The following is a 12,232-nucleotide window of genomic DNA, read 5'->3' as shown; positions in this document are numbered from 1 at the left end:
TATCATTAGGAGATTTGTTCAATAAAATTTGCATTATACTCCAACGGTTGATGGCTTGAAGATTATACGGACTGTCATTTGCATCGACTATTTAGGAAAATCAGCGAAAAATAACATTTGCATAATAATTTGGAACGCGGTGTAGTGCAATGTATTATAACAGCAATCAAACCATTAAGTCCCTAAGTAAGAAAAAAAAATGTTTTAGTAAATTAAATAAATAAAAGTTTTAAGTAATAAAAAGAAGAATCACACTTTTCCCTGATCCTTTTATAATTGGAAAAACTATACACACTAGGTATCACAGCATTTATAATGGCCTGATCTACAAAAAATATCATGTTACTTAGTGTATCCCACACAGTGAACAGCAGGGGAAAAAAAACAGTAATTTTCTTTTTTGGTCACCTTGTCAAAAAATAAAAAGTCATTAAATAGTATTAATTAATCCCTTGGAGACACGGCCAATTTGAGTTTTATCCTTTTCGCTTTTTCCTCCCCACCTTCCAAAAGCCATAACTTTAGTTTTTTTTGTCGACATTGCCGTATGAGGGCTTGTTTCTTGTGGGACAAGTTGTAGTTTGTCATGGCGCCATATATTATACCGCATACTGGGAAGCTGAAAAAAATTATTTGTGGGGTGAAATGGAAAAAAAAAGCAATTATGCCATTTTTTGGGGGCTGGTTTTGTTTTTATGGCATAAATCAGGTGGTAAAAACTACATGTGCACTTTATTCTACAGCTTGATACGATTATGGCGATACCAAATGTATATGTTTTGTTTTATGTTTTACCACTTCAAAAAAAATAAAAAATGTGCTAAAAAAAAATAAAATGTTTTGTGTCGCCATGTTCTGAGACCCATAACTTTTTTTAATTTTGTGTTAATTTAGCGATGTGAGGGCTTAATTTTTGCGAGGCAAGCTGTAGTTTTTACCGATACCATTTTGGGATATATGCGACTTTTTGATCGCTGTTTATTTAGTTTTTTGGAGAGCCAAGATGATAATTTGCTTGTTTTTATAAAAAAAAGTGACGGCCTTCACCGAACGGGTTAAACAACGTTATGTTGTGATAGTTCGGACTTTTATGGACGCGGCTATACCAGTTAAGTTAACTTTGATTTTTTTTTACATTACTCTACGGGAAAAATTTAAAAAGAAGATTTTTTTGAACTTTTAATTCTTTTTTTTTTTTTTTTTTTTTTTTGAAACATTTAAAATAACTTTACTTTTTTTTACTTTTTTTTTATTAGTACCCCTAGGAGACTTGAACCAGCGATCCTTGGATCGCTTGCATGATATACTGCAATACTAATGTATTGCAGTATATCGTGATACTGACAGTCTCCTTTGAAGCCCAAAGAAGTAAAATGATGGCAGACTTGGGGGCCTTTATTAGGCCGCCAGGCTGCCATAACAACCATTGTAACTGACCGATCGCACCGCGTGGGGGAGGGCACGATGGCGTGTTTGAGGGGGGTTTCTAACTATTTAAATGCCGTGGTCACGATTGACCGCAGCATTTAATGTGCTAAACGGGTGGAATTAAACTGAAGTTTGATTCCACCCTCTGGAGTGAGGTGTCGGCTGTGTAACACAGCTGTCAACCGCCGAGTATGGAGCGCGTTCAGCACGTGAGTGCGCTCCATACTTTGCCTTGGCGATGGCAACAAAATAGTATGTGGCATGTCGCCAAGCGGTTATAAACTACAGTTCGTCACGCAAGAAAAAAACCCTCTTAGATCAGTCAACAAGGAAAAAAGGTATGGCTCTCAGAATATGGCGACTCTAAGAAATGTTTTTTTTTTATTGTGAGAAAGTCGAAAAACATTAAAAAAAACTATAAATTTGATGTCGCGGTAATCGTATCACCCTGCAAAATAAAGTTAACATGATTGTTTATACTGCATGGTGAACGCTGTAAACGTTTTATATTAAAAAAAAATTGTCAGAATTGCAGTTTTTTGGTCTCAAAAAAATAAAATAAAAAGTGATTCAAAAATTGCATGTACCCCAAAATGGTACCAATAAAAACTACAGTTGTTTCACAAAAAACCAATACCTTACACAGCTCCGTCAATGCAAAAATAGAACGTTATGACTCTTGGAACACAATGATGCAATACGATGGCCCGGACTAATTTATAGATCTTGTCGTTTTTCACCAAAACCCCCACATCATCATTTGCTAGACCCCACAGGTGGACCCCGTAGATGCAGAAAAAATAAGGACTTTTTAGGGTGTTGTGCTGCTTATGGGGGCTTTTAAAGAAGTCAAAGATTAGGCAATACTGGAGCGCAGATAGTTTGTACAATACCCTGGATTTACCGCATAACTGTCCTATTGTACATAAATCTGTCCGTTCACATCGTACAGATGACATTGTATAATCCTTATGTGATATCTCGACGTGCAGGCCAAAAGGGAACATTTCTTCATTTTTAAGAGGTGGTCATCAAGGCCCTAATATTTGGAAACCGGGAAGGCCCCAAACACTTCTGCCCCAAAATGTCATCATCTTCGCTGGAATAGAGGCTGCCTTATTTTAGCAGGATAACACTTTCCCAACGAAGTTCCCCAAACTGCAAACAAGGAAAGTAAACAAAAAAGGTGCAGAGTGTGTTCCAAAAGGAGTATAAGAAACGACACCATTTTATAACCACGACACCTGCCCCAAAAAACTTCGCCTGTGCATAAAGGATTGGTTTAAATGTACCACACCAATCCATGGATTATTCATTTTAATATTTATTTACCCAATTCTTATATCACTCTGTTATGTCCTGATGTACTCCACACAGCGGATATAATATGCCCCCATATTATAAACTGAAACACCAGTAAAGCCCTAAACAAAACTACCAAGCAAAATCCGCCCAAGACAACACTTTCCCACTAAAATTCCTGAAACTGCAAAAGTGCAGTGTGTACCAAAAGGGAGCTAGAAAAGCACACCATTAATCAGTGCGACACTGGCCTGTTCATAAAGGATTGCTTCAAAGTGTAACAAACATCCATGGATAATTTTATAATATTTTTCCCCATTATTATATTAACTTATTGTGCACTGTTGTACTTCGCACAGCTTACATATGCCTCCATATTATAAACTGAAATACCAGTAAAACCCCAAACAAAACTACCAAACAAAATCTGCGATTCGAAAGCCAAATGGCGGTCCTTCCGAGCCTAGCAGTGTGCACAAACAGCAGTTTATAACTACATCTGGGGTATTACTGTACTCCGAAGGACCCACTTAACTATTTATGGGATCCCTCTCCAGTGGCACAAGCTGGGCACAACATATTAGGCACTGAAATGTCATATCTGAGGAAAAATGGCAATTTTCAATCCGCAGCATCTATTGTGTACTAATTTCTGCAGTACACCGGTGGTGTGAAAATGCTCACTATACCTTTTAGATAAACTCCTTGAGGTGTGCAGTTTCCAAAACGTGGGCACTTTTCAGGGATTCCTCTGTACTGGTACCTACCTCGGCACAATGCAACATGATGTCCAAAAACTAAAACAAAATTGCGCTTCTTCCCTTTTAGGTCCTGTTCACATTTCGTTTTTTGCAGGTAGGAAAAATCTGCCTCAGAATTTCTTCAGAAATTTTGAGGCAGATTTTGAACTGCCTGCACGTTTTTTTCACTGCGTTTTTAGCCCGTGGCCAATGAAGCTAATGTGAGGACCGTAGGCGAAATACTCTCAAACGAGCACCGCAGATTTTTTCTGCCTCCCATTGATTCAATGAGAGGTCAGGCGGAAACCGAGGCAAGAAAGTCAACATGTCGCGTTTTTTTTTTTCTTGCGAGCGGCCAAAAGCCTCCCGGGGAAAAAACGCCTATGACTCCCACTACAATCAAAGGGGGGGGAGTAATTTCAACAATTTTTTGGGCGTGGATTCCGCGTCAAAATCAGCGCCAAAAAAACTTAGTGTGACCTGACCCTTAGAGTCTTGCCCTGTATCCAAACAGCAGTTTACGACCACATATGGGCTATTGCAAACTGGGAGAAATTGCGTAACCAATTTTTTGGTGCATTTTCTCATGTAGTTTTAGCTAAAAATATTTCATTTTTACAAGGAATAGAGATTATTGGGAAAAAAGTAGCTTTAGATTTTCAGTCCAATTCTAATAAAATCTATAAAATACCTTTTGGGTCAAAATGCTCACTACACCCATAATTTAATTCCTTGAGGGGTATAGTCTCCAAAATGGGGTCACAACTGCGGAATTTCTACTGTACTCGTACTTCAGAGACTCTGCAAATGCGACACGGCCCCCAGAAACCAATTCAACAAAATCTACGCTCAAAAAACCCAATGGCGCACCTTCCCTTTTGGACCCTTCCATGTGCCCAAACAGAAGTTTACTATCAAATATGAACGTTGGTGTGCTTTTTCTTCTATAGTCCTTGGGAAAATGAAATCTTTATTTTCATGGGCTAATTCTAATACATTCTGAAAAATTGCATACCCCTAGATGCAGAGTAAAGTTTAACATGTCGATTTTTTTTTTTCCCGTTTGCTAGTACGTTATATGGTACAGTAAATGGCACCATGAAAAACCACAACTCGTCCCGCAAAAATAAAGCCCTCATATGGCTTTATCAACAGAAAAATAAAAAAAAGTTATGACTTTTGGAAGGCGGGAAGGAAAAAACGGAACTGAAAAATGGCGGGATGGAGTTAAAGGGTTATTTTTTGTATAATGACAATTCCTCTTGTTGTTTAGTAGGAACGTTCATTGTTTACTTCCAGTAGATGAAATTATTTTCATTACACAAAAAATAACATACATTTTCTGAAACTGGACAACCCCTTTAAGATTTCCCTTCACCAAGCTTTACAGTTGGCACAATGCAGTCAGGCAGTTAACGTTCTTCTGGCATTCACCAAACCCAGCCTCCTTCATCAGACTGTCAGATAGAGAATTGTGATTAGTCACTCCACAGAACACGTTCCCACTGCTCCAGAGCCCAGTGGCGGCATGCTTTACAGCACTCCATCTGACGCTTGCCATTGTGTTGTAAGGCTTGCATGCAGGTGCTTGGCCATGGAAACCCATGCCAAGAAGTTCCTGTCACACGTTTTTTGTGCAAATGTTAATGCCAGAGGAGTTTTGGAACTCTGCAGTTATTGCACCAGCAGATTGTTGGTGAATTTTATCCATTTCAGCACTTGGCGACCCCGCTCTGTTAATTTATATTGTCTGCCACTTCGTGGCTGAGATACTGAGGTTCCTAAAATCTTCTACTTTGCGATAATACCACTTACAGTTGATCGTGGCATGTCTAGAAGGGCAGAAATTTCACAATTGAACTTGTTGCAACGGTGGCATCGTAATAGAGTACCACGCTGGAATTCAGTGAGCTCTTTAGGGCGACCCATTCTATCACAATTGTTTGTAAAGGCAGACTGCATGGCTGCCCTTGTCAACTTTAAGTGATATTATTGTGAAGTGGAAGAGTCTAGGATTAACAGCTCAGTCGGGAAGCGGTATACCATGCGAGCTCAGAGAGCAGGTTCACTGTGCCCCTGTGAACAAAGTAAGGTCCACAAAGATATGGTTTAGGAAGTTTGGTGTGGAAGAACTCGAAACTTTTGGGATGAATTGGAATGCCAAATACAGGACCTTACTTTGTTTACAGGGACACAGTCATGCTAGAACAGGAAAGGGCATTCCCCAAATTATTGCCACATAGTTGGAAGCATACAGTTGTTTAAAATGCCTGTTGTATGCTATAGAATCACCATTACCCTTCACTGAAAATAAGGGGCCTAGCCCAAACCCTAAGGAGAAGCTCCAGAACATACCTGTGGCAAAGGGTACTGAATGAAACACCTGAATTCAATGATAAAGAGGTATATAGTATAGATATAAAAGATCGAGTGAAATATATCTCTATATAGATGTAGAGAGATGACCTATAGATGTAGAGAGGGAGAGAAATACATAGTGATATTATAAAATGTGTATAATCAGTTTACAGCATATCATTGTCACCACACGTGCCAGATTGACACACAGATGTCATGTTTTATTCTTGGCTCAAAACCTGTTAGAAGCTCCTGTTCTTAAAAATACTAGTGAATAGACAAAATTCAGCTGTCAAAACACAGCATGTTGTGTGTGCCATGGCAGCTGAATGTAAGGTTGGGTCATTTACAATTGTAAAAGCTGTTGGGATCAAATGACACGTCTTAATTTTGCACATGCCTCACAATGCCTAATCTTGAAATATGATCCTTCTCTTATATGTTAGAGAAGCGATCATCCAGAAACCACTTATGGTGGTAATGAAGACATCTGCACACAAATTTATTTTTTATGTTTTTTTCTCAAGTGGTGTTTTTTTCCCCCACAATCACCTTTGTCATTTGTGCACAGTGAATACATTTTGCTGCAAATTTCATTTTGCATATCAATGGGTGAATCCTTCGCAAATCCAGAACAAAGCAGCAGCAAAAAAATAAAATCTGCAGCATGCTCTAAGATCCACTGCATGAGAATGTTTTGGTTTTTTTAGGACTTTATTCATATGTCAAACATCGGAATTTGGCTTTCCGACTTCACTGTAAGCCATTGGTCCATTACACTTTAACATTACGAGAGTATGGTGCATGAGCATGCCCCCTATATGTAACTCCTCATGACAGTCAATATATTTAAAACTTTGAACAAATTATGTTTCTCATTTGTTACATTGGCGGACACAGACCTCGGGTGTATGCTGTTGCCACTTGAAGGCTTGTCACGAAGAATTGAAAAAGTCTCCCGTCCACAGAAACTGAGCTATTTAGTCTTCGCTTAGCGTAAGTAGGGGGCAGACACTTCTATTGTTGCAGCAGAGTAAACCATTTAATTTATGATAGTCTATTATTTTATTTTTTCCTTTTATAGCTGGGAAACGGGGTTGACAGATGTTTCCTAGTTTTCGCTCCATTGCGGGTGCACTGTGTCATTCTACAAATGCGCCATTGTCCCCCAGCCTATGAAGACAAGTGGGACAAGAGTGTCAGCTTCTGGCACCTACCAGATGAAGGAGCACCTCTTGATACCCCTCCTGCCAGTATCTCCCCTTACTAAAGACTGAAACACTGTGGGAGTGCTACTGCTGGTTACACATCTGGGAGATGGAGGATCAAGAAGGGTGAGTATTACAAGTACTCTCCTCCCCGAGCCTTCGCTTGATCACTCTGCAGAACACACTATCTTTTTCTCTGCCCACTGTCTGCTTTCTTTTTTAGGGGTTCCCAATTCCCTAACTTCACTTTTTACTACTCTCTGCCAGTTAGTGCAGGCATCACCATTCTGTGGCTGTGTGCGTATTACAGCGTGGGGTGGCTCCTCCGCTTATCCAATAGCGCTTCAGCGTGCTTTTCCACTCTCCCCTCGTGGGGATTCCGCATCTTTCCTCTGGCTACTCAAGGGCACATGACCGCCAGTGGCCAATTACGACTGTTCAGGAGTGTGGCTTCGCTTCCCCATTCTCTCTCCTTCATTCCGACAGATGCTGCTGGGGACACAGGACCTCCTGACTGTCTCTTGCTGTTTTTTTGCTCTTAGGACAAGCGCAAACACTACTGGATCCGTGTAGGACTGGCTCTTGGTCTACTTTTCTCACTACAGCGCTCAGTCCCTGATCTTTTGCTAGTTCTAGGACTTAGGTTAAGTCAGCAATTACCCCTTCCAAAGTGAAGTAATCTATTGCTGCGCAGTACTGAATTGGTTTCATTGGCGATTTCACCCCCACAATTTATCACAGTTTGTGGTGCAGTGATCCCCTCTACTGCAATGCCTGACCCTAAGGGGAGAACATTCTCGATAGAGAACCATTATAGTCCATTATGCCTGCTCTAAATGCAGCACAAAGTTTTCCTGTGGTCAGCCTACTTTCCTATGTGATGCACGCCAGCCTTCTGGCCAAGCGCCTGTGACTCCTGCACCCTTGCCAACAGTGTTGCCTGTGTCTGGTATGGTGGGTTCTGATCCAGATTGGGTCCATTCCCTGTCTAAAACCGTAGGTAACCTGGCGGACATTACGCCGTACATAATGGGCATGATGGTTTGACTTTCTGAAAAATCTCCCCTGGACTCTACGTTTTGAGGTCTTTCTCACAAGGCAGGCCCCAAAAACAGGCCAAGTCTGCTCAACTGACTTCACTTTCACCAGCCTTTTTTTCTTCCGCCCCCCCCCCCTTATCAGAGGTGCGGTCCGGTGCCTCATCTCCACCAAGGCGTGTCTTATCAACATCTCACTTCTGTTGAGGTGCTTACAGTTCACAGATATCGGGGCCTTCTCATTCCTCTCAATTGGTTTCCTTACCTCAACGGTCCTAGACGGCCTTTCCAGCTCGTTCTGAACTTTATGGCATAGTTTCCAAGGAATGGAAACACCCGGACAAGAAGTTCCCTCACTCTAGCCAGATCAACGTAGTCTATCCCTTTTGTGGAAGGAGTCTCATCCAAGTGGGATAAGTCTCTGGTGGTGAACTCTCTAGGTTCCAGACTGTCCAAAGCAACTACTTTTTCTATGCAAACGCAACTTCCTTGAAGGATCCTTTGGATCACCATGTGGAATCTTTTGCAAAATCCGTCTGGGTTAGCATAGCTGCCACTGAATAGATGCACTATCTCAGTCATGGCATTCTCTCCGGTACTCCTCAGGAGGAATTGGTGGATATATCCAATCTTCTCTCTAATGGGTACAAGTACCTGTGTGAGACTTCTGATGCTGCATGACTGGTGATGCATGCTAGCCTTCTGGCCAAGCGCCTGTGACTGTTGCACCCCTGATACCCCATTGTTGCCTGGTATGGTGGGTTTTGATCCGGATTGGGTCCATTCACTATCTAGAACCGTAGGTAACCTGGCGGACATTACTCAGTCTATGATGGGCATGATGGTTCGCCATTCTGACCAACTTCCCCCGGACTCTCTGTTTTTAAGTCTTCTTCATGTGGCAGGCCCCAAATACAGGCTAGGTCTGCCCAACTGACTTCCCTTTCACCGGATAAAAAAAAAGATCGAATTTACCAGTCTTCCCTCCCAGAATGTTACTTCCAGTCCGCTGTTCCTCAGTCCCCCTCCAGGGTGAATGCCTCTTTTTGAGCAATAGACTCTCTGCCTCTTCAATGGGTCATCATTCTGGTGCCCCCGACCCAAAGGTTTTGGGGATTCTACTCCAACCTTCTTGTTGTGTCGAATAACGGCCCTGCCCATCCTAGACCTCAAACGCGTTAACGCATATGTCAAGGTCCGCCATTTCTGCATTGAATCCCTTTAATCAGTCATCGCTACTATGGAACTGGGAAAGTTTTTTTTCCCAGTGGACGTCAAGGACACGTATTTCTATTTTCCAGTCTCCCCATTGCTTCCTGTGTTTTTGCAGTTCCAACTCACCATTACCAATTTGTGACTCTTCCGTTCGGCCTGGCTACGACCCTGTGAGTCTTCATAAAAATCCTATCGGTAGAGTTGGCGCTCCTTTAGATCAGCGGGGTGTTGGTCACCCCGTACCTCGATGGCATTTTGATCAACTCTCCCACCGGGGAGGACAAAGTGACTGCGCTCCAGTTTACTTTGGACACCATGTGCCAGTTCAGTTTTATTGTCAACTGCTCCAAATCTTTCCTGGTGGAACCGTTCCCTGGACTTATTGGATCAACAGATCTTCCTCCCCCCTGGCTGTCTGTCAGTCGTTCCGGCTGTGGAACTCCATACTGGCCACTGCCCGAGTTCGCTCCTTTCTTCCGCTGAGCAGGCACTTCCTCTCCACGAATACCATTCTCAAGGGGTGGGGAGAAAGAAACTTTTCAGAACCTTACTGCTTAGGGGCTATTTTCCCTTGCCTGCTGCACTAGACATCGCTCTTGTTTGGATATCTTTTCCAGGTTCAAATGGACAATGTCACAATCGTGGTTATCTAAATCCCCAGTGTGGAACTCGCAGTGATGGCCAAGGCTGCAAAGGGTGGGTGGAAGATCAAGTTCTTGCTCCAACGGCAGTACACATTCCAGGGGTTGACAACTGGGTCGCGGACTTCCTCAGTCGTGAAAAAGTGGATCCCGGGGTGTAGTCCCTCCAACAGTAGGTCTTCTACCAGATTTGCAGCAGATGGGGCAAGCCGGACGTGAACCTGATGGCATCTAGCTTCAATTGTCCAGTTCCCTGCCTCATCTCTGAGCTAGCGATTCACAGTCCTATCCTGTGGATTCTCTCTTGTGGCTCCGTGGACCTGCTTCAGACTCGTGTGTGTGTGTGTGTGTGTGTGTGTGTGTGTGTGTGTTGGACATCCATTGCAGGTTCAAATGGACAATGTCACAATCTTGTGGCTTATCTAAATCACCAGGGTGGAACTCGCATGTGACAGAGATGGTTGGGACAGAGACCCCTCTTACTCCAAAGTTTAAAGTCGCTACATTTAACGGCATGTCGGAGGGCTCGTGGTTTGTAAAAAAAGGTTATTTTGACTATTCTCAGTTCGCATTAACCATCGTACCTGGAAGACTTAATTTAGTTAGTGTGAGGATAGCAATCTGCTCTACAATTTTCACTATCCAGAGTTCTCTCCTTCCTCCAGGATGGACTGGATTAGGGTCTGGCCCTTAGCTTCCTGAAGGGACAGGTGTTGGCACTTTCGGTTTTGTCTGACGTCAAGACCTTTCTGCAGCAGATTGCTCATGCTTTTTCCCCTTATCGTCCTCCGATTCCTTCTTGAGATCTCAACTTGGTTTTGGAGGTTCTGCAGTCGGCTCCGTTCGAACCCCTGTGAGAATTTTTCCTTAGTCTTCTTTCCTTGAAGGTGGGTTTTTCTGGTAGCAGTGACTTTCATTGGGAGAGTCTCTGAATTGGCGGTTTTGTCTTGCCGCTCTCCATTCTTGACTCTTAATCAGGATTTGGCGGATCTACGCAGGGTGCATTCCTTCTTGCCTATAGTAGTTTAGGATTTTTACATGAATGAGGACCTTGTTCTGCCGGCCTTTTGTCCATCTTCCAGTCATCCGGCGAATCTTTCTCTCCACAACCTGGATGTTGTCTGCGCCTTGCAAGCTTACATTTCTGTAACTGCTTCCTTTCGGCAGCTGGATTCCTTGTTTGTCCTCCCAGAGGGCCTCGAAGCAATGGTTGACGGTCACGATCGCTCATTTGGATTTGGATGCCTATATATGAGGCTCACTGATTTCAGGGGAAGGTTCTCCCTTTTTAGTCACAGAGGCTTTCTGAGCTGTGCGCTATGAAGGTTTTACTCTTCAGGTGTGCAAGGCGGCCACGTAGTCTTTCTTGCACACTTTTTTTTGTCTAGTTTACTCAGGTGCACGCCTTTGCCTCTGCAGACTCTTCTCTTGGTCACAAGGTCATGCAGGCATCTGTGAAACAGGTGACCATTTCCCTTTCTTATTTTTCTTGCCCCTGGGGACTGCTGTAGGATGTCCCACAGTCTATGTCCGTCAATGTAACGAACGAGAAAACAGGATTTTTTGAGTGGTCACTGTAAAATTGTATTCTCGTCCAGTTCACAGGAGGACACCGCTCCCACCCATTGTTCAAGGTTTTTTCATGATTGTCAGTTGGAGGGATTATCCTCTATCGATTTGAATATTTCTTACCTTGACTTCTCCTACTGCTTGTGGATAGACTGAACGGCTCAGTGTCTGTAAGCGGGGTACATTCTGTAGGATGGGAAACTTTTTAAATTCTTAGTATCAAGCCTCCTAGTGGCAACAGCATATACCCATGGTCTGTGTCCCCCAATGAACTGGACGAGAAAAGGATTTTATGGTGCATCCTCAGAAAAATCTTATTTTTTTGTTATAAACTTCAAGCATGTTCTTGGGTTGTTGTTGGTTTTTTTTTGGGTGGGGAATGATCTGGCCAAGAACTTTGCTTGGCATCTTTCTGTAACAAAACCCTTAAAAAAATACAGTATGTGGATACCAGACTGACACCTAAATGCATTAAAGAAGAAAAAAGGAAGCTAAATAGCGCTACTTCATCCTCAAAGATCGAGTCACAAAGCTTTTTAGTGATCAGCCTTTATTACGGTGATGCGTTTCGACAGCGGACCAGCTTCTTCAACAAACCATATTATGGTCTGATGAAGACGCCGCTCCCGTATCGAAACACGTCACCCTAATATAATCTGGGTTATTACTAAATAGCTTTGTGACTATTTATCTTTCATGAAGTAGCGCTATTTAGCTTCCTTTATTTTTTCTTT

At 42.6% G+C, this 12,232-nt stretch overlaps 1 protein-coding gene across 4 annotated transcripts in view; it reads left to right on the top strand.

The window, feature by feature from the left end:
- LOC142743131 (mitogen-activated protein kinase 14) overlaps positions 1 to 12,232 on the top strand; it is a 196,142-nt gene that overhangs the window by 170,330 nt on the left and 13,580 nt on the right. The gene's annotated exons all lie outside the window — the stretch shown is intronic.

Source organism: Rhinoderma darwinii, chromosome 2 (assembly GCF_050947455.1).
Source record: "Rhinoderma darwinii isolate aRhiDar2 chromosome 2, aRhiDar2.hap1, whole genome shotgun sequence".
Lineage (NCBI taxonomy): Eukaryota > Metazoa > Chordata > Amphibia > Anura > Rhinodermatidae > Rhinoderma > Rhinoderma darwinii.
This window is presented reverse-complemented; position numbering and strand designations above follow the sequence as displayed.